This window comes from Hyaena hyaena, unplaced genomic scaffold (assembly GCF_003009895.1).
Source record: "Hyaena hyaena isolate Hyena2069 unplaced genomic scaffold, ASM300989v1 scaffold_2151, whole genome shotgun sequence".
Classification (NCBI taxonomy): Eukaryota; Metazoa; Chordata; class Mammalia; order Carnivora; family Hyaenidae; genus Hyaena; species Hyaena hyaena.
The window spans coordinates 68,036-77,512 of NW_024082783.1; the positions used below are offsets into that span (position 1 = coordinate 68,036).

Here is a 9,477-nt window from a genome sequence, read left to right on the forward strand (position 1 = left end):
GAACCATGTGATATTCTTTATATTTTTGTCAGACAGAAGTTTATGAAAGATGTGCAGGGTAACAATATAGTATAGTTTTAAAAAGGAGAATGATTTCCAAAGGATACTAGCTTAAATGGATATTTACATGGAAAATCTAATAGGTTTCACTCCTATCTCTCAGTGTACACAAAGATTAATGCCAGATGGATTACAGATCCAAATATGAAAGAAAAAATACAGCTCTTTGAAAAAAATCATAAGAGAACTTCTTCATGACCTTGGGAAAGACAAAACACTGCTTAATGAGAGAGCATGGGAAACACTAATCATAAAAGAAAAAATACAATATAATAGACCACATTAACATAAACAACTTGGATTCACCAAAAGTCATCATAGAGAGAATGATAGAGTAAGCCATACATATCTGACCAAGAACTCCTACCGAGAAAATATAAAGAGCTCCTATGAATCAATAAGGAATCCCAGATAAGGTTTTCCAAGTAACCACTAAGCTTATGAAAAAATGCTCAATTACATCAGCTATTAATGAAATGGGAATTAAAACCACAATATAATAGCAAAACAAAATTTAAAAGCAAATAGTACTAATTATTGTTAAGGATGTAATTCTTAGACACTTCTAGTTCCAGCGTAAATTGATCACTGTTGGAACATTTTGTCCAACAAAATGGTAACTGTTTATCAGTGTCTACTAAGGCTGAACTCTTTCATACTCTGTGACTCAAAATTCTACTCTTATGTTTTCATCAAAAGACATGTGATAGTGTAACTACTTGTAATAGCCAGAAACCGGAAATTACCTAAATACCCATCAAGAGTGGGTTAGATGAAAAGATTGTGGTATAGTCATAAAATGGAATACCATAATATGATATGAATAAAACCAATATGGATCAGTCTCACAAACATTGCAGTAGAATAGGCCAGATAGACTAGAATATAAGCATTAGTAAAAATACAACATTTATAGTTGATAAAAATTACAAAGACAATTAAAGTTAATATAAGCTGTTAGAAGTCAGAATTGTGTTCCTCTTGGTCGGAAGTAGTGATTAGAAGGGGCACGAGGAGGGTTTCTGGAATTGCTGGAAATGTTGTCTCTTTAAGTGCTGTTTACATGGGGACATTATATTTGTGAGGATTTCTTTACAATATGTGCAATTTTCTGCATACAGTATACTTCAGTAAAAGGTTAAGAATGAAATGGCCCTTAAATGATTAGAATTTGATTTTGCAAAGCTCATTTAGGATGAGATGTTACAGTAATTTAGGTGGTATTAGATCAAGAAAGAAGGAAGGACTGGATGAGGGAGGGTGGGAGGTTGACTGAGATCAGCACTTACCCTCCCCTCTTCTTCAGTGCTCCTAACAACGGCTTTTTGTGTGTGTGGTTTGGAAGGTCATTGAAGGACAGATGTCAGAAGTACAGTTTCACAAAGAAAGCCTGGTACCAGCCAGGCAGGCTTAACTGCTTAGCAAACTGACAGATTTTCTTTAGTTTGGACAAAAAACTAAAAAATTATCATTTAAAAAAATAGAGAAAATTAATGTATTATACAAAGTATGGAATGACCTAAATATCACACTAAATGCTTCATGTCTGTTAAGATTTCCTCTTCTTTTTTTCCTAGAAAATTCAAATTTGAGGTTCAGGAACCTATGTTTGAAGAATGTGCAAATAAGCTTGTGTTTTTGTGTGTGCATAGCATGCCTATGTGTGTGCCTGTGTGCATGCATGTGCCTATTTGTGCATATGTGTGTCTATGTTTGTCGATGTGCATGCATGTGTCTGTGTGTGCATATGTGTGCCAATGGGTGTCTGTGGGCATGCATGTCCCTGTGTGTGCCTGTGTGTGCATATATGTGCCTGTGTGTGCATGTGTGTGTCTATGTATGTGCACAGTCCTTGTGGGTGTGCCTGTATGTGCATTGCCTGTGGGTGTGCTTATGTGTACCTGTGTGTGCATATGTATGCCTATGTGTGTCTGTGTGCATACATGTGCCTGTGTGTGTCCATGTACCTTTGTGTGAAATTTTTCTTTGAAGACATTGGGATCAAAGTACCTCCATTATCTCTTTTTTCATTTTTGTTTAGATGACCCACCAAGAATGGATGAATTTCCTGTTGCTGGCATTTTGGGTAAATTTCAAGTGGATGTTTCTTTACAATGCCTTGCTGTCATGGGTATTCTCATTCAATAGGACACAGTCGACCAGGTCTGCAGCATGTAGCACAGTCATTCATTAGTGAAAGCATTCATCAGGAGAGGCAGATAGACATGTTCATGGCTGAATTCCCTGTGGCCATTCCCCACATTTGTAGAAGTGAAGTTTGCCAGAATAGTCATGCACATCAGGACTTTAGAAAGCTTAGCTTTGGAGCAAGAAAATAATACATGTGGTGTGATGTTTAAGAATGAAAAATGGAAAATCAATTTTCCCAGAATCCTGAGCGGTGCTGTAATGAATGAGGAGGAAGAGAGTCTGCTGCAGGTTGGAAGCTGCCCTGGTGGGAAGCATCCTGGTGGAAACCGACAGCAACGCCAGCTTAAAAAATGCTTACGCCTCTACGTTCTCTCCGCACCCATGCTGCCAGAGTGAGCTTGCGCACTTTTGCTCTCCTCACTGAAACTGCCATCCCACAGTTGCTCCAGATACTCTGCACACACAGCTCAGACCAAAGAGGCCACTCAGTCCATCAAAATGGTCCCTGGACTGCACTGGATAGTTTTCAATCTAAATATCTCCCTGTCAAAAAACACACAGCTAATGCATGTGCATCTTTTATTTTTAAGAGCAAGGGGGTTTCTTTTCCTCTTTTTTTCTTTTTCTTTTTCTGAAAGGTCTCTGAGAAAGGGGGTAATAAAAATCCACTCAAGAAAAATACAAAGGCAATTGCCTCTCCGTTTCCCAAGATCCTATCTGGGCTGAGACAGTTGGAACTAAACCTTGGAAAGAGAAACCTACAAAGCTGCTCCTCACAATGGCTAGTCACTGTGGCGATTAATTCCTGCCACAGGAGAGACTGGTTCTGTTCATGGGTGTGTGAGACAGAGAGGCTGGCACACATCTTCAGACGCAGCATGTCTGTCCACCCTGTAGGTGAGGAAAGCAATTGCCCTGCAAGTGCCCGCTCTCAGTGGCACAGTTGGTGACCCTTTCTACTGTCCAATTCACAGTGTGGATCCAGAAGATGCCTCTCATGTAATTGGCAATTTATACACATTGAAACATATTAGTTTTATAGTGAAAGAGTTCTCTAGACTCAGAAATTTATTTTGGTGGCTGTTGAGCTAATTAAGCTTTCCAGTTGGTCTTGTTTCATTAAAATGGACAACTTCAAGGGTAGTCAGTCTATCGAGTCACATGGAAGAAAGTACAAGAGGCAATCTTCAGACCCTCAAAAGTCAATGTTGTCTTTTCCCCAGTGATGCACCTCTATATGATGAATTCCAGACTATTGACAGCAATCTTATGATGTGAGAGCACTTTGCTGTTTACAAAGATTTTTCAGGTACTTCCTTCCTGTCTTCATCTTCCACTGTATGTAACGGAACCCTAATCTCTACTTTGCAGATGTTAAATTTGAGGCTTAGGAAGCATTGATCTGTTGAAAGTCACATAGAAGAAAGAGAAGATTCCCAAACCCAGACTTCTATTGTAACTTGGGTGTTTTTATTTCCAATATATCATTTTTCCTCATATCAGCAGAAGTATGGAGACAGAAAAGTAAAACCATTTTGTTTCCTAAAGTTTCTTTCACTGTTCTAGTATGAAGAAAGTTGTTTGATCAATATTTTTTTAAAAAAATTAAAAAGTTCCCCACTGGTTGAGTAGATGTGTTTTTGAGAGAATGCATTAATCTTCACTTCATGTTTTAAAAAGCCAGTTATATAAACCATACTTCTCCCTTGTCTTTTATTTACAGTAAGCAATGTTCATAAAACTCCCATCAAGATACCATGCTAAATTGGTTCACATCACTCTTAAATAGGCAGGTTTTAAAAAGGAAAGTGGTATTGTTGAAGAGAGCAAGATAGGGTGAAAAAGGGAATTAATTAGGGAAAAAATAGAGTGAATGATGGAAAATGACCACAGGCAACAGCAACTCCTGGGATCTTCAATTTCTCTCAACTTTCAGATAGAAGACAAGGCTTCTTTTTGTTCTCACTTTGTTTTTCTTGCTGAAGACATCAGCTTCGTATTCAAAGGCACCACTTGACTGTATACAAGGTGGTTCCTGTATTGCTTCACCGCAAATAACCCCATACAAACATTTCAAGTGAATTATAACAGCTAATCTGAAGATGGGTCATTGCGTTTCTTAAACCTGATCTGCTTTATTGCTCAGAGCCTCAAACTTCAGAGAAAGTCTTTCTTGAAAAGGGAGAGCAAAGAAGGCACAGGAGGGGAGGACAGGAAGGGAGGGAGAACTAATCAGATTCAGAAATAATCCTATAAAGTAGCACACTGGCTTTGTTATTACTTTACTCTATTCTATATTAAATCGTTAAATGCAGGATTTAAACTTTTTTTCTCTTAAGAAAGAATTTAGTATAGTGATTCAACTGACAGGAGAATGCTTTCTATTTTATACATTTTATACTCTGGTGAAAATTATAGGGAGGACCCCCATCTTTCTTAGCTCCCAAGAGATTGAGAGCTCAAATGATGGAAATATTTTTTTCTAGATTATATAATAAAAATTGAATACATTATCATAACCTTGTGGCACTGTAAAAGTCTATATTGACTTTTGTCAGTACAAGAAAATAATGTGTTTTGTGTCTCTTTAGGGTAAAAATGCATTTTTCTATCTTATAAATCTTTGACTATTACCAGTCTTTATGCAGAAAGAATTCTGGTGTCATGTTTAGTTAATTAGAAAATGGGATTATGAAAGTACTAAATGTGGGTAGGGAAGAATTGATTTCAGTGTAGATACATAGTGCATTAGCTAGTCTCTTGAGTGGAGGTGGATGACCCCTGATCTGCAGTTTTGCCAGTGTCTGAGGGGAAAATACTCCACCCGTGGCAGATTTCAAGCTGCTAGGCTGGTATCACTTCATGCAGAGACGAGAAGAGATGTGTAGACGACCATCACTGTATAGCATCTCCACCATGTATATGCAATAAATAGGCATACTCTCAAGAAAGGAGATATTAGCAAAATGTAAATGAGGAAATGATGGTTTTTTTTTTAGTATTTATTACTTTTTAATAAAATCCATTTCATTGTAAGGTTATGGAATTAAAATTTTAATAATAGCTGTGTTTAACATTGGGCTTACAAAATTTCTGAACATTTTATAAGCCCACTCATGAGCCACTAAGAGCTGGCTGCAGACACTGCTAATTACACAATTTTGTAGAAAGTAAACAAAATATACCTTTTAACTTATTACTTTAGAAGTTCTATCAAGCCCCCACCTTTGACAATTGCATTTAGTTGTTAGAGATACAAAGATGGGTGAGAAATGGCTTCTGACCTCAGGAAGCTCAAGATATAGAGGTCGGGATGGAGGGACCAAGGAGGCTCAGTCTGTTAAGCAGCTGGCTCTTGATTTTGGCTGAGGTTATGATCTCACAGTTTACGGGTTTGGGTCCCATGTTGGAATCTGCACTGACAGCTTGGAACCTGAAGCCTGATTTGAATTCTGCGTTTACCTCTCTCTATGCCCCTCCCTGGCTTGTGTTCTCTCTCTCTCTCTGTCTCTCTTTCTCTCAAAAATAAATAAACATTGAAAAAGAATTTTAAGTTAGAAGAGAACAGGCAGTGCCAGCACAGACATGGATTAGTGCCATAGATAGACCAGGGGCATACACACAGTACCTGGCAAGGACCCAGCCTCACAGGGGGGACTCTGAGAAGCACGTTACCAGTAGTCTTTAAGGGGTGGACAGGAGGAGAGATTTCAGACAGAGAAAAGGGAAAATGACCTTGTAGGAAACACAAAATATGCAAGATCAGAGATAGCACTTTGCTCAATTTTTTTTTCCAAGCAAGGAAATTATGCTTAAGATCATCGCAGGACGTGACTTTTAGATTTGTTACATACTAGCTAGGTTTGACATTGACTGAATCACTCTTTCTTCTGTAAAAGTATAACTAGTAAATGGTCGTCTTTAGAACTCGCAACCATGGCAGAAGGAAGAGGATAGAAAGCGGAAGGGGGAGAAGGCATAAAAAGGTATAAAGAGTAGGTTGCTCTAGTCTGGTCTCTTTCTTTTTTTTTCTTTTCTTTTTTTTTTTTTTTAGAATGTATTTCTTATATTTTTATTTTATTTTTTAATAGTTTATTGTCAAGTTGGTTTCCATATAACACCCAGGGCTCATCCCCACAAGTGCCCTCCTCCATGCCCATCACACCTCTTCCTCTCCCCCCATACCCATCATTAGTCTGGTCTCTTTCAACAAGAAATGTTTACTTGGTGTTTGTTATTATTTGGTGGGGGTGGGGTGGAAAGGAACAATAGAGCTCCCTCCTTCCAGATCTCAGGTTGGTCAGAATTTCGAAGCCTTCAAATGTGAAACTTTAGCTGCATATTTTCAAATATGAACCATCCTGATAGATTCCCAACCTAGTTGGATTTCTCACAATTTTCTTTAGGGGTATAAACCAATTTGGGGGGCAACTCTTCTGTAAAGAGAAGTTTAATATCCACATGTGTTTTCCTAGACACTCTGGAAGATCTCCAGATCTTTGAGTTTCTTGGGTTTCTTTGAGCTCTTTTCTGAGGAGACATTGAATGATCTCCAGGTGTCCAATTTGAACCTGAGAGTGGAATATCATTAGCATGTTACAACTTGGCTCCTGGTAAGTATTGCAAATCACTCTCAGCCTGTATTATTACTCTGCCAATTTGTCACTTGGGTACAACTCATGAGTTTTATTTGTACATCAGTGCAACAAAGGTGCTTGTGTTGATTTTAACAAGGACCGACCAAATTAGATGAAGAGTCATGAACAGAACTTGGTTCTAATTCCTTGGAAGCGGCCATGATGATCCATTTCAGGATGCATATTATGGAGGGGATCCCTGTTTATGTGCTTAGGACCCTGAATCACTAAAGTGCCATAAGAGTTCACATCCTAAAGATGTTTGCATCTTAAAATTAAGCAAATGGTATTTTTGAGTGTACTATGTTTGGTTAAACCTCAGAAATGCCTTTCATTTGACAAAGTAACTGAAATGTAAAGACTGTTATTCTAGAAACAGAAATACCTTTTGGACTGAAGATCTCCTTATGGGAAGTAAATGCCTTTGACATGATGCCCCATACTCAAAAAGAAAAATATCTTTTGTATACCTTTCGACATAGGATACAGCATTCCAAACATTTAAAAATTAGTATTCTATCTTAATTTCTGTGTCAAAACCTTGTACAGAATTTCAATGTCATGGATAATTTTAGGCTAATGATCATAACATCATAAGTACAAAGTTAAATAGAATTCAACTGTGTATATACATATATTTTTTTACTCTTGCAAATATCTTTATTACACATTTTCCCCTCAATTTTATTAAGCTGTAATTAATGTCTCATTGCGTAAGTTTAAGGTATTGTGATGACAATATATGTACTCTACAAAAAGTTTACCACAATAAAGTTAGTTTATATCCTTCATCTTGTGTAATTACCATGGTGTTGTTGTTATGGTGTGAACCTTATAAATTTTCAAGTATACAATAAAGTATTGTTAACTCGCATGTTGTATATTAGCTGCATGGAATTTACTCAACTTACAACTGAAAGTCTATATACTTTGACCACCATCTCCCTATTTCCCCCACTTTCCAGCCCCTGGCAACCCCCATTCTACTCTCTGTTTTTATGTATTTAAATTTATTTTTGATTCCACATTGAAAGATAATAGGCAGTATTTATCTTTCTCTGGAGGCTTATTTCACTTAGTAGAATGTCCTCAAGGTCCAACTATGTTCTCACAAATGGCAGGATTTCCTTCTTTTTAATGGCTGAATAATATTCTTGTGAGATATATATGTATATTTCATTACATGTAATATGTAATACATATGGAAAATATATGTATATCCTGGTGTATGACCTTTTAAATGTGTCATTGAAATGGATTTGCTGTTTGAATGTAATTTTGTTGAAATTTTTTACATCTATATTCATCAGGGATACTGACCTCTATTTCTTTTTTCATAGTATCCTCATCTGGCTTTGTTATTGGGGTAATACCGGCTTCTTAAAATAAGTGTGGAAGCATTCTGTCTTCAAATTTTTGTAATAGTTTGGAAAAAAATTATGTTAATAGCTTTTTCTTTTCAAGAAAATAAATACTTTTATTAACATGGTCATTGTTTTTTATTACACGTGGAAGGGTTTTGACTTCATACACTTGTCAGGTCAGCTACTCAAATGAACTTATAGCAGGACAAGTTATGAACTTCAGAAATACCCAGTCCCTGTGCACTTTACAGTCCAATGTAGATGGTCCTCTTGTCTTTCTCCAGCCACTCAAGAGCAGCTCTTCCATTTTATGCCCAGAATCCCCTGAAATGCATCAGGGTATTACATCAATTTGTATAGAATACCAAAATCTAGTCTCCAATTATAGCTGAGTTGGGTTGTCCAAACAAAATGACCAGACAGGTTACATCAGAAAGTGCACATATAATTTAAATTTTCAACAAAGTACATTTCTCCTTCTTTTTTGCAGACATTGATACCACAGTTCTGGTGAAGTGGGGGAGAATGTGGCCTTTGGACATCTTCCAGCCAGCAGAACTAGAGGAGGTGAAAGTGCTGGAGACTGAGGAGGATTTCTAGCAGCTTCTGCTGCCAGTCTTCAGCAAGATGTCAGAGGACAACACGACTCTCACTCAGGGGTAGGGGAGAGCATACAATGAAGAAGGAGCAAGTTATGAGAGATGGACGATATGTTCATTCAAATAAAAAAACAGGTAGAGGGGAGGTCTCGGAGGAGAGCACCCTGAATCATCTTCAGAATCAAAATGATGGAATCGAGGACAGAGTGATCAAAAGGAATGAGAAGGCAGAGGAGAAGGCCAAGGAGCTCATGAAGATGACAGAGATGTTGGTGGAGCTGGTCTGTGCATAGACAGAAGTGAATCATCCTGAAGGAAGGCTGGCAGTTTACAGACAATGGGTTCTGGCCAACTGATAAGCTTAGTTGACACCCTTGAGAAGATGAAACAAGAAAGCCTTTTGTTTTCTCTCCTCTCCCCCACCCCCTCCCATCTACACTCTGCTTTTGCTTACACCCCATTTCTGCAATGGTCTGTGGTTGATGACCTCAGTGTTAGTTTTGACTGTTAACTGTATTGAGTTTGGAAAAGTAAGTTGTATTTGGAAAATGAACTCACATGAGAATTAGGGCCGAGATGATAAACTCTTGAAACAATCGCATTTATTCCTGAGCTTTGATATTTCTAAATTTTGAGGTGCTTTGCTCTTTGTTATGTGACTTGATA

The 9,477-nt window shown here is 37.7% G+C and overlaps 1 pseudogene; it reads left to right on the plus strand.

Annotated features, from left to right (window-relative positions):
- Positions 1–8,737: 8,737 nt before the first annotated feature.
- On the plus strand, positions 8,738–9,124 carry LOC120227285 (annotated as a pseudogene).
- The last annotated feature ends 353 nt before the right edge of the window (positions 9,125–9,477 follow it).